The sequence below is a fragment of the Nymphaea colorata genome, chromosome 13 (assembly GCF_008831285.2).
Source record: "Nymphaea colorata isolate Beijing-Zhang1983 chromosome 13, ASM883128v2, whole genome shotgun sequence".
NCBI lineage: Eukaryota > Viridiplantae > Streptophyta > Magnoliopsida > Nymphaeales > Nymphaeaceae > Nymphaea > Nymphaea colorata.
Genome location: NC_045150.1, coordinates 12,873,494 through 12,890,217, shown reverse-complemented (window position 1 = coordinate 12,890,217; position 16,724 = coordinate 12,873,494).

Sequence of the window (16,724 nt, the reverse complement as noted above, 5' to 3'; positions counted from 1 at the left end):
AAGTTTCCAATCCTCCACCAGTGATGGGGGAAAACAAAGAGCAATTTTGTAAATTTCATCGTGCCCCAGGGCATGATACAGAGGATTTCCTTGTGCTCAAAATATTATACAAGATGCAGTTGACAAAGAAATAATTAAGGGAGTCAGTGAACAGCTAGACGTCCTCACAACCCTTTTCATAGGCATGGAAAAGGAACATCTACAATGATCAGATTTTCAAAAGGTTATCAAGTCAAGGTTACAAACAAAAGGGTAAAAGCATTCCTGGATTTCTTTGAGTTGCTTTCTTGTCATGACAAAGGATCCATCAATGAACAAGCCAGACCAGGCAAACAAAATATTCAAACAAAGGTTGATCAAGGTCGCAGAAATGGGTTCCAAAACCATTGGAAGTCATCTTTAGGGAATTAGCCTCCCTACCCCAAATCAAAAGGAAAAAATTTAGCCCTAATTGGGGAGACGAATTGGCTTTTGAACTATACGAAAATGGTCCAATCACATTTTGTGATGAAGATCTACCAAACGGGGGCATGTTGCATAATGATGTGTTGCACATTGTGGTTGAAACAATGAGTGTCAGAGTTTCTCATGTCTTAATTGATGGAGGAGCTAGCCTGAACATTTGTCCACAACAGACGGCTCCTACATTGGGCATAAGGCATGCTGACTATACCCCTTCATCAATTTTCATTCATGGATATGACAGACTGGGACAACCTTGAATAATTTGTGTATGTCTCGATCTAAATATCTCTGAGACACATCATCGATTTTTATTTCACGTTGTAGATATAGAACCCTCTTTTAACTTGTTGCTTGACAGACCATGAATCCATGCTGCAAATGCAGTTCTTCCACATTGCATTAGTATGCCAAATGGGCATCCATGAGAGATGAAAGGAAATCCTTCTAGTCAGTTCTTGATGGCTGGTCTATCCTCAGCATATCACAACAAGAATACTGTCACAATCTATGTAGAGTACATGCAAAAACTTCTTGTGCACAAATGATTCTCTTACCAACATATGACAATTGAGTACCAAGTATTCGAGTCTGCAAAGAAGAAAAACTATCTCGAGGTTTCAGCAAATTCGAAAGCCAAAGAAGCAAATGTGGGTGGTAAAGGGTTCTAAGCCAAATTTGTCCACGATAAATTACAAAAGTCATCCATTGTTCAAAAATTTCTCTCAAAATAAGAAAGGATTGGACCTGCTCATGCGCCATAGCTACCGGCCATTCACTAGCCTTTGCAAATATTTGGAGTGAACAACAAGTCGAGCTACTCGAGCTCGGCTAGTTAAAGCTCGACTCGTGAACGAGTTCGAGCCGAGTCATTTGCTTAACGAGTCGAGCTTGAGTTCACGAATTGACTTGAGTTCGAGCTAAACATGTAACTCTCGAGTCGAACTCGAGCATTAATCGAGTTTGTCGAGCCTTAATCAAGTCGATATTTCAAACAAGTTTACGAGTTTGTCGAGTCTTAATCGAGTCGAGCTCGAGCTTAACAAGTAATGATGAATATATTCTATTTAAACGAGTTTGTGAAGCCTTAATCGAGTCGAGCTCGAGTTCAACACGTAATTGCCGAGTCGAGCTCTAGCTTCTTTCTTCGAGCTATTCTTCAGCTCGAGCTTATTGAACTCCAGCTCGACCTGGCTCGTGTTCACCCCTAAAAAACATGAAAATGGAATCTTCGAATCAATTACATTGAAAGGCGGCAAGGCACTCAAGCCCAAGGATGCCAGAATTACAAAAAGTGGATGCCAAGGAAGATTTTAAGTCAGTGCCTTTTGTCAAAAGTGGCACCATAGGTGAATGTTAATCAATCATTGCTTCAACAAGTCCATTATCATTTTGACATATAGTCATCATTTTGTCATTTTATCGTCATTCTACTCTAATAGACTAAGTGTTTTTATTTTATGACACTTTCCAATGTGCAATGACATATGCAATTTGCTTTCATACTTCAATTTTCATCTTAATTCTTCACAATCTTTAAGATGGCACCAGAGGGTCAAACGTCAAAAGCCTTCAAGGAGGTAAATCTAGAACTCATGGAGGCAGAGTGTTTAGAGTTCATCCAAATGGAAAAACAAGATCAGTCGTTACCTTTGACTGATGACCCAATTGAGGAAATTAACATTGCCACAAAAGACAACCCAAAGACTTTGCAAATCGAAACAAGTCTCTCAGCAGAAGAAAGAGAAAAGTTGATAGACTTTATCAAAAATCATCGAAAAGCCTTTGCATGGACTTATGAAGACATGCTAGAACTCGATATAAAATTTGTCGAGTATTGATTGCCATTGAAGATAGAATGCAAGCCAATCAAACAAAAAATGAGGAAACTAGACCCTCGTCTTGAGGGGCAAGTTAATTAAGGCCTAGAAGACCTACTAAAGGCAAGGTTCATCCGAACAAATTATTATCCCGAATAGTTGGCAAACATCATGGTTGTCTCAAAGAAAAATGACAAAATTCAACTCTGCATTGATTTCAGAGACTTGAATGAAGCCACACCAAATGACGACTGGCCACTTAAACTTCCAAGTTTGGCTCTTTTCACATTATTTTGTCCACATTTTAACAAAGTACTTAAAAGGCACCAACGATTGAAATTGACTGAAGGGAAAGGCACCTCTCATGATTGAGACAAAATTGACCCCATTTATGAAACTTGGAGGTGCCAACCATGCACCTATTAATCCAATAAAAGAAATGAATTAAAAATAGCCGACCTTAATTTTTGATGTAGGCCGGAGGGGAACTTGGGCTCATGCAAGAACCTAAGTTAACTCCCAAGACCGCATTAGAGAGAGTATTTGGTTTTAAAAATCTTTTAGAAAATATGATTCTAAATATTTTTGTGTGTGAATAAAACACAACTATTACAAGAAAATTGATTTCTCCCACCATTGGGTATGGAAGAAAATAAAAACTACATGAAATGGGGAATGACGAAGTACTGATTTGGGTTCCTAATCGGGTGATTAATAAACTAAGCGTGAAAATGACATGAAGTAGCACTTTAACATGAACAAATTCGTGAAGAGCTTTCTTGGGTTGGATAAGTCTCAACCTCAAAAATCAACACAAGAATGAATAAATCTCAACCCCAAACACTCATTTTCACCATTCATTTTCACATTGATTAAGGAAAGATTAGAATACCATGCTTGAGCATCATCTCAAACATATACGAGGAATGAAGACAATATAGCAATCATATTTTTTGAGATAAATGAAGGAATGAGATTTATTCCACCTTGCTCATACTCCTGATGCACTCAAGATATAGCTCTCGATTCCGGATAAGAAATCATTTGAGCTTTCTTGCACGGTCATGGGGAGGTGACAAGAGGAAAAGAGGAAATAGATGAAAGTGAGAGGAAAAATACATACCTCGAATATGAATGATATTGGAAATGAGCCTTTTGTTTTGAATGATCTTGGAGTTGCCTAAGATGAAGCTCCAAGATGATGAACCACCAAGACATCACTTTGTGCTCCTTTGAAGAATTGGAACTTGATAAAGCTTGCTCCCAAAGTTGGAGAAGAATAGAAAAATGGAAAGAGACAGCTGAGGAAAATCAAAAATTTGAAGTGAGGAAGCACGAGAGGTTCCTCCATGGTTGGCTCCTCTGAAGAGTTGTAGTTTGATGACTTGCTCCTAGTTGGAGATGAAGAAGAAGAATGAGATGGAAAGTAGAAGAAGGAAATGGATGAAGAGAGCTAAAAACTCTAAGTCCTCAAGTGAGAATGCACTAGAGCTTCTCCAAGGGCTAGCTCATTGCCCAAGATGAAGGTAGATGGAGGCTTTTATAGAGAGTTTTGGAGCCAAAACTCAAAATTTGAGTTCCTTTGAATTTCAAATAATTTTGAATTACTTTGAAAAAGAAATGGGTTTGAAATGAGTATTGATTGGCCATTAAGCCTGCAAATCCATTTTTGAGGTTTAGACATGTTTAATGCCCACTTAAAATGTTCAAAATCGCCCTTAACAGTCGATTTTTGAAGAAAAATGTGGTTCATCTGTCGGCACCGCACAAAAACATGCACGCACGGCCACAACCGCGCATGCGATCGCACGTTGCTGTTCATTTGTTGTTTTGAACTTGATTCGAATTTTGTTTTTGGAATGCTTGATTTGGATCTAAACTTGGGTTTAAAAATTCATTTTAAATCGAATAGTTTGCAAATTTGTTTTGGGTCCAGGATTAAATACGAATACAGTATTTTTGGAAAAATTTTGGGTGATAACAGGTAACCTCAAGTGGCATCGGGCTGGCTACCCGACACCCAGCTTGAGGCGGGGTTGCCCAACTCCACCCAATAACTTATTTTATTTTTAAATATATATTTTTATTATAATTAATTACATATATTATATTATTATGTATTTTTTATTATAATTGAACTGGACCTGCCAGAGCTCAAGGTCAAATTGTAGGCTTTTAGACAGGCCCAAGCTGTGGGCACAACTTGCGGTCCAGTTTGAATTTGACTTATTATCAAGCTAGGCCAGCCGACCCAATGCTCAACCCTACCTCCAGCTCATTCAATGTGTTGAGTCTTGGGTCTGACATTTTACCTATGTAACTCTCTGTTAACACCCCAAATTTTTCCACATCAAAATTGAAGCAATGTGAAAATTTCACAAAAGAATTGTGAAAATTTGCAATTTCAAAGCCAATTTCGAATCTAAAGAACAATTAGATTCAAATCGTGAATTTAACCCGATACACGAATCCCAATGCAGGATTACGAGTCCAAATTCAATTGCAAATGTCATTTGAAATCCAAATCCAATTGCAAAATGCAAATTTTGACTTAGATCCAAGAATTGGATCTAATTCAGTCTAAAATGCTACGTGGGACCCACGTGTGGGCCCCACCTAGCCCGTGTGGTCAAGAGCCCTCCCCAGGGGCCATGCCCCCCTCCATGTCAAAAAAAAAAATAATAAATAAATATTTTCTCTCAAATTAATTGAAGAAAAGTCATTTTCAAGAAGAAATAAAGGAGAAACCTAGGAAAAGAGAGACATTTATGTCTCTCTCTCTTCTTTAACCAGATCCTCCTTAAAGAAAAAAATCATTTCCAAGGAAGCAATTACTAGACTGGTCAAACTCACCTAACCTACTTAATCCAAGTAGGTTTGACCCGGGTGCACTCAAATGTGGTGCCAATTCCAGCTAGGTTCGGTCACAATGGGCTCAACATAGTCAAAACGTAAGTCTGTCTCATGATCCAATTAATGGACGAAAATAGACTTTGACCGAACCAAACCCACTTTGACTAAACTCAGTCAAAGTACAATTTAGCTCAATTAAGAGCTTTCTTGACCCAAATTTATCAAATTACCTCAAATAAAGTCAAACTACTTGCAAATGAGCTTTGACTTTGGTCAATTGGTCGAAATTGATCAATTTGGACAATTTTGCCCTTCTGCGGTCAACTTAAGATTAAAAAGCCTAAAATGGTTTATGAAAGGCAAATAAACATTTGAATTTGTCAAATGCTTGAATCAAATACCAAATTTAAATTGAATTTCTCAAGTGAAAGTTTGATTCAGTTGAAATCCATTTTCAATCAAGTTTTGGACGAAAATACCCTTTTCGAACCAAATTTGATAAAATTTTTAAATTTTATTAAAATTTAAATTTGATTATCATAATTCAATGGCATTTGGAGCTTAGTAACTAGGTTTTAACCTTATAAGCTCGATTTCAAACAAAAAAAAAATAAATAGTATAAAATAAGGGCAAAACCCTGTGTAAGGGCATTTTCGTCCAAAATTTTGGTCAAAATGGTCACCTAGGTCTGAACCCAAGTTGACCAAACCTAGCCCAGCCCACCTAGCTCGTGGAAATGGGCTGAGAAATGGTCAATTAGAGCCTTTAAAGTCTATTTAACTCATTTTACAAGTCCCCAAGGTCTTAAGTAAGTTCCCAAGGTGAGTTAAGAAGGTGGTTGAACCCACCTCCTCCTCTATATAAACCTCCCCTTGGCCACTAAGGGGGAGGACGAAATTTTGGAGCATTCTATCAAATTGCTGCAGCCAAGGAGCTAGGAGGGAGAAGCCAAGGAAGAGAGAAGAGGTTCGTCCAAGCCCCCTTCCCCTTTTTCTCCCATTCTCTTCTTCACTTTCTTCTATTCTCCCCATTGATTTTGCTAAGTTAGGGTGCTTAAGTGAACCCTTACTTAGGATTTTCGTGGTGAGAAGCCCTCTTTACCACTCCAAATTCCAGCAAGCAAGCTATTTCTTATTCTAGCTTTGCTAAGCTTGAATCCACGGTTGGATTCTTGCTTAGGATTGCTTGGGTTAGAAAACAAGTGAAGACGAAAGACAAACATCAAGACCGACCGCAAGGTAGGTGATCTTAACTCACTTCTCTTCTACTTTAGCTTATTGTTGATTTATTTTAATTCCAACAATTCGTGGGAGGGTTTATTTTCATTTGCTTACGGCTGGGAATGATGTCCAGCTAAGGGAAACCTATGCTTCAATGTACATGTTAATGCATAATGCATGCATATGTCGGTTTTTCTTAAATATGAACCCAAGTATCAAATTTCGAAATGGGCCCCAAGGCCACGTCCCTTTCAAAGGAACCAACTTAATACCATTTTGAACTCCCTACCATGAGAGAATCCCACGGTGAGAAAGTGATTTTGCTACATCACGTATGATGAAAATGCCTATAAGGGATGGATACGTTTTTATGAATGTGATCCACCCTTGCGTGGCGAAATGATGGACGAATAAGCTTGAGTATTGTTTTATTTTCTTTCTTATTCACAGTCATTTTGATTCATGTCTTTCAATTTAATTAATCAAGGGTAGTAGGGAAGATTTGAAACAAGTTCTCAATCTTCCTACATAAAAGAACCCAGCCATGAATCATCATGATTCATGAGTCATGCGGTCCCTTGATAAAATTTCATTTTGAAAAGTAAGGTATTGTTATATATGTACATATATGCATCCGATTTCTTGTCAAAAATTACATTCCTCCCTTAAAATCAGGTTGGAACATGTTTCCAAACCGGTCTTTAAGGAAATGGGCCATTTTTATTGATTTTTCTAGTGCAAGATTATAAATTACTTTCATTTCATTTTTACTTAATTTCAGCAAACCCATACGTAAGATGTATGTATGTTGTTGAAATCAGACCATGTTTTATAGGAATTGGTTTAAGAATATCAAAATTTACGTATTTGAAATACCAACCATCCTAGAATCATCCAAAGGAGTTGATGATTTCATTACTACGAAATCTGGAATTTGAATAGATTTGAAAAACTCATTGTTTCTATCTAAGAAACAAGTCCTTATTGGAATCAATGTCCACAATTTTCAGCTATTTAAATCAACACAAGGTCTGATTTTTAGCTATTTTGAGACAAAAGTGGACGTCATCCATGTCTCCCATCCGTTTCAAAGATTGAACTTGACATCATTTATATATTTTCATCATTTTGATAATTTTATGTCAAGCCTCAAGCTTATGGACTACATCTCTAATTCATGTGCTTAATCATATAATGAGCACATATAGAGAAAGTCCTACATTTTAATCAATCTTCATGTATAGATTGTATGACGTGCAATACGGACTTTGAGAGATTATGAGGGAGTGAAGAATGTATGTTTCATATGAATGAATCTTGATGGATTATGAGAGAGAGAAGAATGAATGTTCCATATATTTTCCATTCTCGTTTCATGCATTCACTTTCACTCAAAAACAATGGCACCACATGCACATTCTCAAGAAATTAAGTGATTCAAATTTAAGTTGCAAAAAGTGACCAAGTCATATTGCAATGAGAATTTGTAAACTTCACTTAACTTCAAAAGAAAACACAAGCAATGCATTCATAATCTTTTGGCCAAAGTGCATTTGAAAAACAACATGTTTTCTAACAATTTGGAACCTATGTTCTTTCAAAAGAATGAATTCTACAAATCACATGATTTGACAAAAGAAGAGTTCAAAATCAATTTTTATCATAAGATGATCATCATCATCTAGAGTTCACAACAAAGAACTCAATTCCAAATCTTCAAAAATCCTCAAGAATTATGTGTTTCAAATAACACCAAAACAAAGGATTTTAAACCAACTTGAAAACCCCCAATATTCAAATTCATTTATTCAAAAAATGAATTTCGGTTCTTGAATCCAAAACCTCAATGCATAAGCATATAGGACTTACATCAATAACTCGTATATGATCCAAATGATCTTTAGTCCTTGGTCTAATTACCCCTGTTAAAGGCGGCAGGAACGGTTGGACCTCGTACCGACGAGCGGATCCCTTTCTCTTGAAAATTTTCTCAAAACCCCAATTTTAAAAGAATTTTGCTGACTCGCATTTCGACCTTCTTGAAAAGGGAGTGGGGTGCGAACAGATGGCACACCCGGTGGGACCCGTCATTGTTTGTCTAAAGACTTATTTGGATCATATATGAGTTATTTTCACCAATGTCGGACATCAATTGCACAAAAAAAAAAAAAAATTAAACTCACAAAAATGCATACCGACATCATGTAGTGTACATTGAGGAGATTTCATGAACCTCATTCATTTCAATTTATCCTACCCCTCCTCAATTTAAGGATTGTATGCAGCCCATGTATGCTCTCAAAATTTCAAATCTATCTCTTAGGAATGTATGCAATAGAGCCATCTATTTTGCATCTTCTCATGAATTTTGAAAAACAAATCCTTACCTATATCATATCCCGGTCATCATGTTGCCGGGCTATTTCTAGGACATTAGTCCAAGATATAGCCTTACAACTGGACCACCCAATTGGACTGAGAAGTCCCCCCATTAGTACCGAAACGGACAATAGTCCCGGTATATCGATGGGTGAACAAGGAGAAATGGAGAGCCCAAATCTAGAAAACCCTTGGAGGAGTCAATGCTAGTACTATAAATTAGAATCATTTACCCATTTATTTTTCATAGGTTCCAAGACCAATTTTCAAAATAATGCATATAGGCAAGAGTCCTAGGAATTGCATTATCAATTTTTCATTAACTGCTTGTTTGGACGCATGTGATGTTTTACTTTGCCCCTAAGTCCATGTCCAAACCCAATGTCAAAACTCTTCTCGAGTCTCTATTGGGTCAATTCATGTCAAAGTCTAATACCTTCTCTTGTCTAGATGGACTCAGAAAGTATCTTCCCATATGACCACATCCTATTCGGGTCATGTCAAGGCCGATCCGGACTTCGCATCATCCCAAGTGGAGTCTACCTACCTCAGTGGTATCTTTCATGGTACCCAACTTTTCGGTGTATGTTCCCGGATCACTTAGAGGATTGCGGTCTTGAAGAAGCAGTCAGTCTTGCCATACAGCCTATCAATGGCAATCTAATCCATGCAATTGCTGAAAGATGGAACCCAAGGACCAACACATTCTGGTTTCCATGGGGTGAAATGACAATCACTCTTGATGAGTTCTCCAACATTATGGGTTTGCCAGAACCAAAAGGTGACCCAAGAGGTCCAATTGAAGACCAGTTCCTTGTAAACCAAGGTCAAGTCAAAACTCTAGAAGTGATTCGTAAACTCACAGGGAAAAGGAGTTGGCATTTTCTAGAGAAAGATGGACATCAATATCTTCAACTACAAGAGCTTGGTGAAACATACTCCCAATTTGTCAACCCTGCGTCACTATCTAGAACTGTTGCAGACAAGTACAAAAACTCCATAGTGACTTGTACCGTGGGTCTTATCTTCTTCAATAATGAAGAACACGTAATGGATTTCCGCATAGCTCGCCTCTTCAGAAAATGGGGGCATGTCCAAGTCCGTCACATTTCCATAGCAATGGCAGCCTTGGCATTCCTTTACAGAGGGTTGGCCAAATTTTCAATTGGAGATGCAGACTCGATAGAAGGATGTGTCTTTGCACTGCAAGCATGGTTCTACAAACATGTGGGGCCACAATCATGTCATTTTCAAAACACAGACGGTCAGTTATCTAGTATGGAGCACTACCGCAGAAAGATGGAGGAAGTTGATGACTCCACCATCATTTGGGACTTCTTTGATCGAGAGGTCATCAAGTCAAGATACACTTACAACCCAGTCAGAGGAAGTCTTCTATTGGGACCGTTTTTCATAATTGAATATCATCCGGAGCGTTGCCTCAGGCAATTCTCACTGCGTCAGAGGAAGGCATATCCAATTGAGTCGGAAGGAGCCATTGTGGAGTGTGAACTAGACACTGAAGAGTGGTCCGGGATATACACCTATGCCCAGCAACGTTGGGAATCATTTGCTCACTTGTATCTTGTCCTTGGTCCAGGAATGGGTCCCGAATATGTAAAATGGTGGGATGAAGTTCGCCCATCTATCCTTCTGTCCTAGATTGTCATGTCTAATTCATTGTCATTAAGCCAAAATTTGTCAAGTTTTGTCAAGTTATGTTAAACTTTGTCAAGTTTTGTCATTCTCATCTTTCTTTTAATATGTAATCAAAATTTGTCACCTCTCATCAATTCACATCCTAACATTTTCAATTTTTCTTCTTGCAAGGTGAACATCCGCTTTATGGTTGAAACCAGAAGCCAAAGCCGGAGAAGGAGTGAAATGGAGCTTGATCAACCTTTTATAGGAGACAGGGGAGAAGAATCCTCCTCAGAAACACCTCCCAAGCTGGAAATAAATGACCCAGAATTTGAGGAATACAGAAGATTTCGGAAATACATGATCATGTTCAATGAAGAACAAGCGCAGGCAGAAAAAGCCAAAAAGAAAGGGAAGAAAACAAGAAAGTACTCATCAAGCAGTTCAGACTCTTCTGAAGACGCTACAACAGAATCTAGTAGTGAGGAAGAACCGAAAACTCCCAAGAAAAAGAAGAAGGGAGAATCCTGGAAAACAAAAATCCAGGAAGTTGAAAAAAAGTTAAATGCAGTACAACTTAAAGGCAAGAACAAGAGGAATTTCACTTGCGAAGATTTCTACGAAAGCTTCGAAAATGACAAACACATAAAAAACTTGCCCAAGAAATTTATCAAATTTGATGGCCATGGAGACCCAAAGGCACATTTGGCCATGTTCTTTGCTGAATGCTACAAATTCCGCCACAATCATAGGGCCCTCTTTCGATGTTTCCCTAGAAGCCTAGAAGGAATTGCAGCACAATGGTATCGGGAACACATCAACCCAGTGGAATTGAAAAATTTTGACATGTTAATCAACCTTTTCATCGAAAGGTTCATTCAAAACGTTGAAACTGCACCAACGATCACCACATTATGCTATCTAAAACAGAGGCCAGGTGAAAAGGTGAGAGATTTTATTCAGAGGTGGAGGTCTTCTTGCAACAAGATGAGAGACCCAATCTCTCAATCCCATGCACTGGGATTGATCGTAAACAATTTGACACAACCATTAAGGAGCCTCATTTCCAATGCTCCAATCAAGTCTTTCATCGATCTCACTGAGAGGGCAGAATGCATTGAAGCAGGAATTGAGAATGGAGCTTTTGATGCTGTCATCCCGGTAAAAGTAAGGGAAGATACAAAAAAGAATAGCAGAAGTCAGAATGCTCCAACCAACATCGTGGCCAACGCTGCAGCCTTCAAGAAAGAAAAGTCCGAATATCCTAAGAATAAAGGGGTAATGGACAAAGCTAGTGGCAGTAGTAGTGGCACCAAAAACAAACATCCTGGATGGGGTACGATAGAAAATTTACCCCATTACAACAAAGTTATGAAGAGGTCATGCATATGCTAATCGAAAGAGGTACTCTGTTTCTCCCAAAAGTCTCCAACCCCCCACCAATGATGGGGAAAAACAAAGAGCAATTCTGCAAATTTCATCGCGCTCCAGGACATGATACAGAAGACTGCCTTGTACTTAAAAATATTGTGCAAGATGCAGTTGACAAAGAAATAATCAAAGAGGTCAGTGAACAGCCGGACATTCTCAAGAATCCTTTTCCTAAACATGGCAAAGGAATAGTTTCGATGGTCAGATTTTCAACAGGTCGTCAAATTATGGTGACAAACAAAAGGGATACAGCGTCCCTGGATTTCTTTGGATTGCTTTTCAAACATGATAAAGGATCCATCAATGCACAAACCGGACTGGTTAAACAAGACCATCTGACAGAGATTGATCAGAAGTCACAAGTGTGCGACCCTGAACCATTGGAATCCATTTTCAATGAATTGGACCCCTTACCTGAAGTCAAGAAGGGAGGGTTTAGCCCAAACAGGGGGAATGAATGGGCTTTTGAATTATGTGAAAATAGTCCGATCATATTCTCTGATAAAGATCTACCAACTGGAGGTGCATCGCACAATGACGCCTTGCACATAGTGATAGAGACAAGGGGCACCAGAGTCTCCCACGTTTTAATTGATGGTGGAGCAAGCCTGAACATCTGTCCACAACAAACAGCTCGTGAGTTGGGCATAAGACAGGCTGACTATACTCCATCCAAAATTTTCATCCATGGATATGACGGGACAGGACAACCATGCCTAGGATGCATATGTCTGGATTTGAATATTTCTGAGACGTATCATCGGGTTTTATTTCATGTGGTGGATATAGAACCCTCCTTCAACTTGTTGCTTGGCAGGCCATGGATCCATGCTACCAATGCAGTTCCCTCCACTCTACATCAGTGTGTCAAATGGACTTACAACGGGAATTCTATAACCATCTATGCAGAGGATAGGGAAAGTCGGCTTGTACACCCAATGATTCCGGTACCAACATATACAATTGAGGTACCCAGTATTCGAGTCTGCAAAGAAGAAGAAATATCTCAAAGTCTTAGCAGGTTGGCCATTCAGAAACCAAAGAAACAGGTATGGGTGAAAAGGGGTACCAAACTTGAAACAAGTTACAAAAGTCATCCGTTGTTCAAGAAATTCTGCCAGAATGAGAAAGGATTGGATTTACTCATACGCCATGGCTACCAGCCATTTACTGGCCTTGGCAAACATGAAAATGGAATCTTGGAACCAGTTACCTTGATAGGACAACGAGGCACTCAAGCCTTGGGGTGCCAAAGCTATGAAAAAGTGGATGTTGAGGAAGAATTCAAGCCAGTACCTTTCGTCAAGAGCAATACCATAGGCGGATGTTCACCATCAATTTGAATCAACAAATCCGCCATCATTTTGTCATTTTGTCGTCATTGTACTCAAATAGACCAAGTGTCTTCATTTTGTAATACCTTCAAAAATACAATGACAAATGCAAATTACTTCCATATACAATGTCTCAAATTTCATCTAACTTCTTTACAATCTTTAGGATGGCATTTGAGGATCAAACATCAAAAGCTTTTAAGGAGATAAATCCAGAACTCACAGAGGCCGAATGTCCAGAGTTCATCCAAATGAGAAAGCAAGATCAACCGTCACCTCTGATTAATGATCCGATTGAGGAAATTAACATTGGCACGGAAGAGAGTCCAAAGATTTTGCAAATTGGAACAAGTCTCTCAGCAGAAGAAAGAAAAGAGTTGATAGATTTCCTCAAAAAGCATCAAGAAGCCTTTGCGTGGACTTATGAGGACATGCCAGGACTTGATACAAAATTAGTCGAGCATCGACTACCATTGAAACCAGAATGCAAGCCAATCAAACAAAAGTTGAGGAAACTAAACCCTCGTCTTGAGGGGCAAGTTAAGGAAGGCCTGGAAGACCTACTAAAGGCAGGGTTCATCCGAACAATCGACTATCCTGAATGGTTAGCAAACATTGTGGTAGTCCCAAAGAAAAATGGCAAAATTCGGCTCTGCATCGATTTCAGAGATTTGAATAAGGCTACACCAAAGGATGACTACCCACTTCCAAACATTGACTTGTTGGTAGACAGTACCGCAGGTCACGCTATGTTCTCCTTTATGGATGGATATTCTGGTTATAACCAAATTAAGTTGGCAGCTCAAGATCAAGCCAAAACATCATTTACAACCCCATGGGGTACCTTCTGCTATACAGTAATGCCATTTGGTTTGAAGAACGCTGGGGCAACATATCAAAGGGCTATGGCAGCTATTTTTCATGACCAAATGCATCAAATCATGGATGCATATGTAGATGATCTACTAATTAAGTCAAAAACAAGGGAGAATCACATCAACATTCTCTCTCAAGTTTTTGATAGACTCTTACAATACAAACTTAGATTGAATCCACAAAAATGTGTATTTGGTGTGGAATCCGGTAAGCTTTTGGGATTTATGGTCAGCCAAAAGGGAATCGAGATGGATCCTTCCAAAGCAAAGGCGATCATCGAAATGTCACCCCCAACAAATCTTAAGGAGCTACGCAGCTGGCAAGGCAGAATTCAATCAATCAGAAGGTTTATATCTAATCTCGCCATGAGATGCGAACCCTTCAACCATTTACTGCGGAAAGGAGTCAAATTTGAATGGGGGCATGAATGTCAAGCCTCATTCGAAAAGATCAAGAAGTATCTTCTTTGCCCACCAATTTTAAAACCTCCAATTTTAGGGGAACCTCTACTCCTTTACATCACAGTTAACGATTCAGCCTGTGGTGGATTTCTGGCTCAATATGAAGAAGGATGCCGAATAGAACATGCCATTTATTACATCAGTAAGACATTTGTGCAGTATGAAAAGAACTACTCGCACATGGAAAAAACTTGCTTAGCCTTGGTGTGGATGTGTCAAAAATTAAGGCATTATCTATTGGCTTGTGAAGTTAAAATTTTATCCAAACTTAATCCACTCAAATATATCCTCGAACAGCCATTTCTGAATGGAAGGATAGCAAAGTGGCAGGTTTTGCTGATGCAATATGATTTGGAATATGTGTCACAAAAATCAATCAAGGGGCAAGCCATTGCAGACCAATTGGCAGATTTTCCTCTATATGAAGAAATTAGAACAAATGATGATTTTCCAGATGAGCAAATCCTGACAACTGAACCAGAGCCGATTTGGGAGATGTACTTTGATGGATCTAAGAGCACAGCTGGGGCAGGCATTGGGATACTTTTCATTACACCAGAAAGGGAAATGATTCCTTACTCTCTCAAATTGAATTTTTCCTGCACGCATAATATGGCAGAGTACGAGGCCCTAATCCAAGGACTCAAAATGTTGCTCAAATTTAAAGTGCAGAGAGTTCGCATTTTGGAGATTCTCTCTTGGCTGTCAGTCAGGTCAATGGAGATTGGCAAGTCAAAGATCAAAAATTGATCCCATATCAAGAGTTAGCAGCTTCCCTCTTAAGACAGTTCGAGGAATGTCAACTCTTACATGTCAAAAGAGAATTTAACCCAATAGCAGACGGTTTAGCCAGTTTAGGCTCTACCATTGCCTTCAAACTGGAGAATCTATCAGATCTTTTGAAGTTGGAAGACTCGAACAACCATCTTTTGTCATACCAGAACAGGTGTTGCAAGCAGAAAGTAGAGAAACACCATGGTATCAGAACATCAAGGATTTTCTCCAAAACTGGAACACTTCCACCAGAAATGTCTCGAAAAGAGCAAAGAGTTTGAGCACATGTCTTCAGATATTTCATTCTAGCCGACCATCCTATACAGAAGAGGATTCAGCACAGAATATGCTAGATGTCTCGATGCAAATGAGGCACTAGAAGTCATTCAAGAAGCCCATGAAGGAATTTGTGGGGACATGTAGGGTATCAGACCCTCGTCAAGCAGATAGTCAGAGCAGGGTACTATTGGCCCACAATGCAAAGAGACTGTCACCAATTTGTCAAGAAATGCATCAAATGTCAGTTGCATGCACCATCAATTCATGCTCCAGCAGCGTACCTTCATTCCGGTCAGCTCACCATGGCCATTCTCCATGTGGGCCTTCGACGTAGTCGGTCAATCAATCCACCTGCCTCAAATGGACACAGGTATTTTCTTGCAGCTACAGATTACTTCACCAAATGGGTGGAAGCGATCACTTTAAAAACAGTCGAAGGACAACACGTAGTGTCCTTCATTCATAAAAATCTTTTGTGTAGATTTGGCATCCCGCATGATATCGTTTCTGATAACGGTACTCATTTCAAAAATGAGAAAATGCGCAATCTTTGTCATAAACACAAAATACAACATCACTTTTCTGCCCCATATTACCCTCCAAGGTAATGGTCAGGCAGAAGCAACCAACAAGATTTTGATTCGTGTCTTAGAAAGGACAGTTGAAACAGGCCGAGATTGGCACGAGAAAATGCACAATGCACTTTGGGCGTATCGAACCACAATTCGGACACACCCACCAATGCTACACAGCAGAATTAGTATATGGAACGGAAATTGTCCTTCCATTACATGTCCAAAAACCAGCAATGAAATTTGCTGCTCTCATTGAACTCCCAATTAACAAATACCAAAAAAAGAGACTTACTCAATTAGACCTCTTAGACGAGAAAAGACTACAAGCGGCAGAGCATGCCGAAGTCTATCGTAAGAGAGTCGCCCGACATTATGCCAAATCAGTCATTGAAAGAAAATTTCAGGTAAATGATCTTGTTTTAAGATCCATAGTTTCCACTCAGGAGTAGACCCAAAGGAAAATGGGCGCCGAACTGGGAAGGACCATATGTTGTCAAAGAGGTTCTACCTCACAATTCTTATCGACTGATTGATGCCGATGGGGTTGAAATCCCCGATCCAATTAATGCTTTGCATCTCAAAAAATTCTATACTTGAATTTGCAATTCAAAAAAAAAA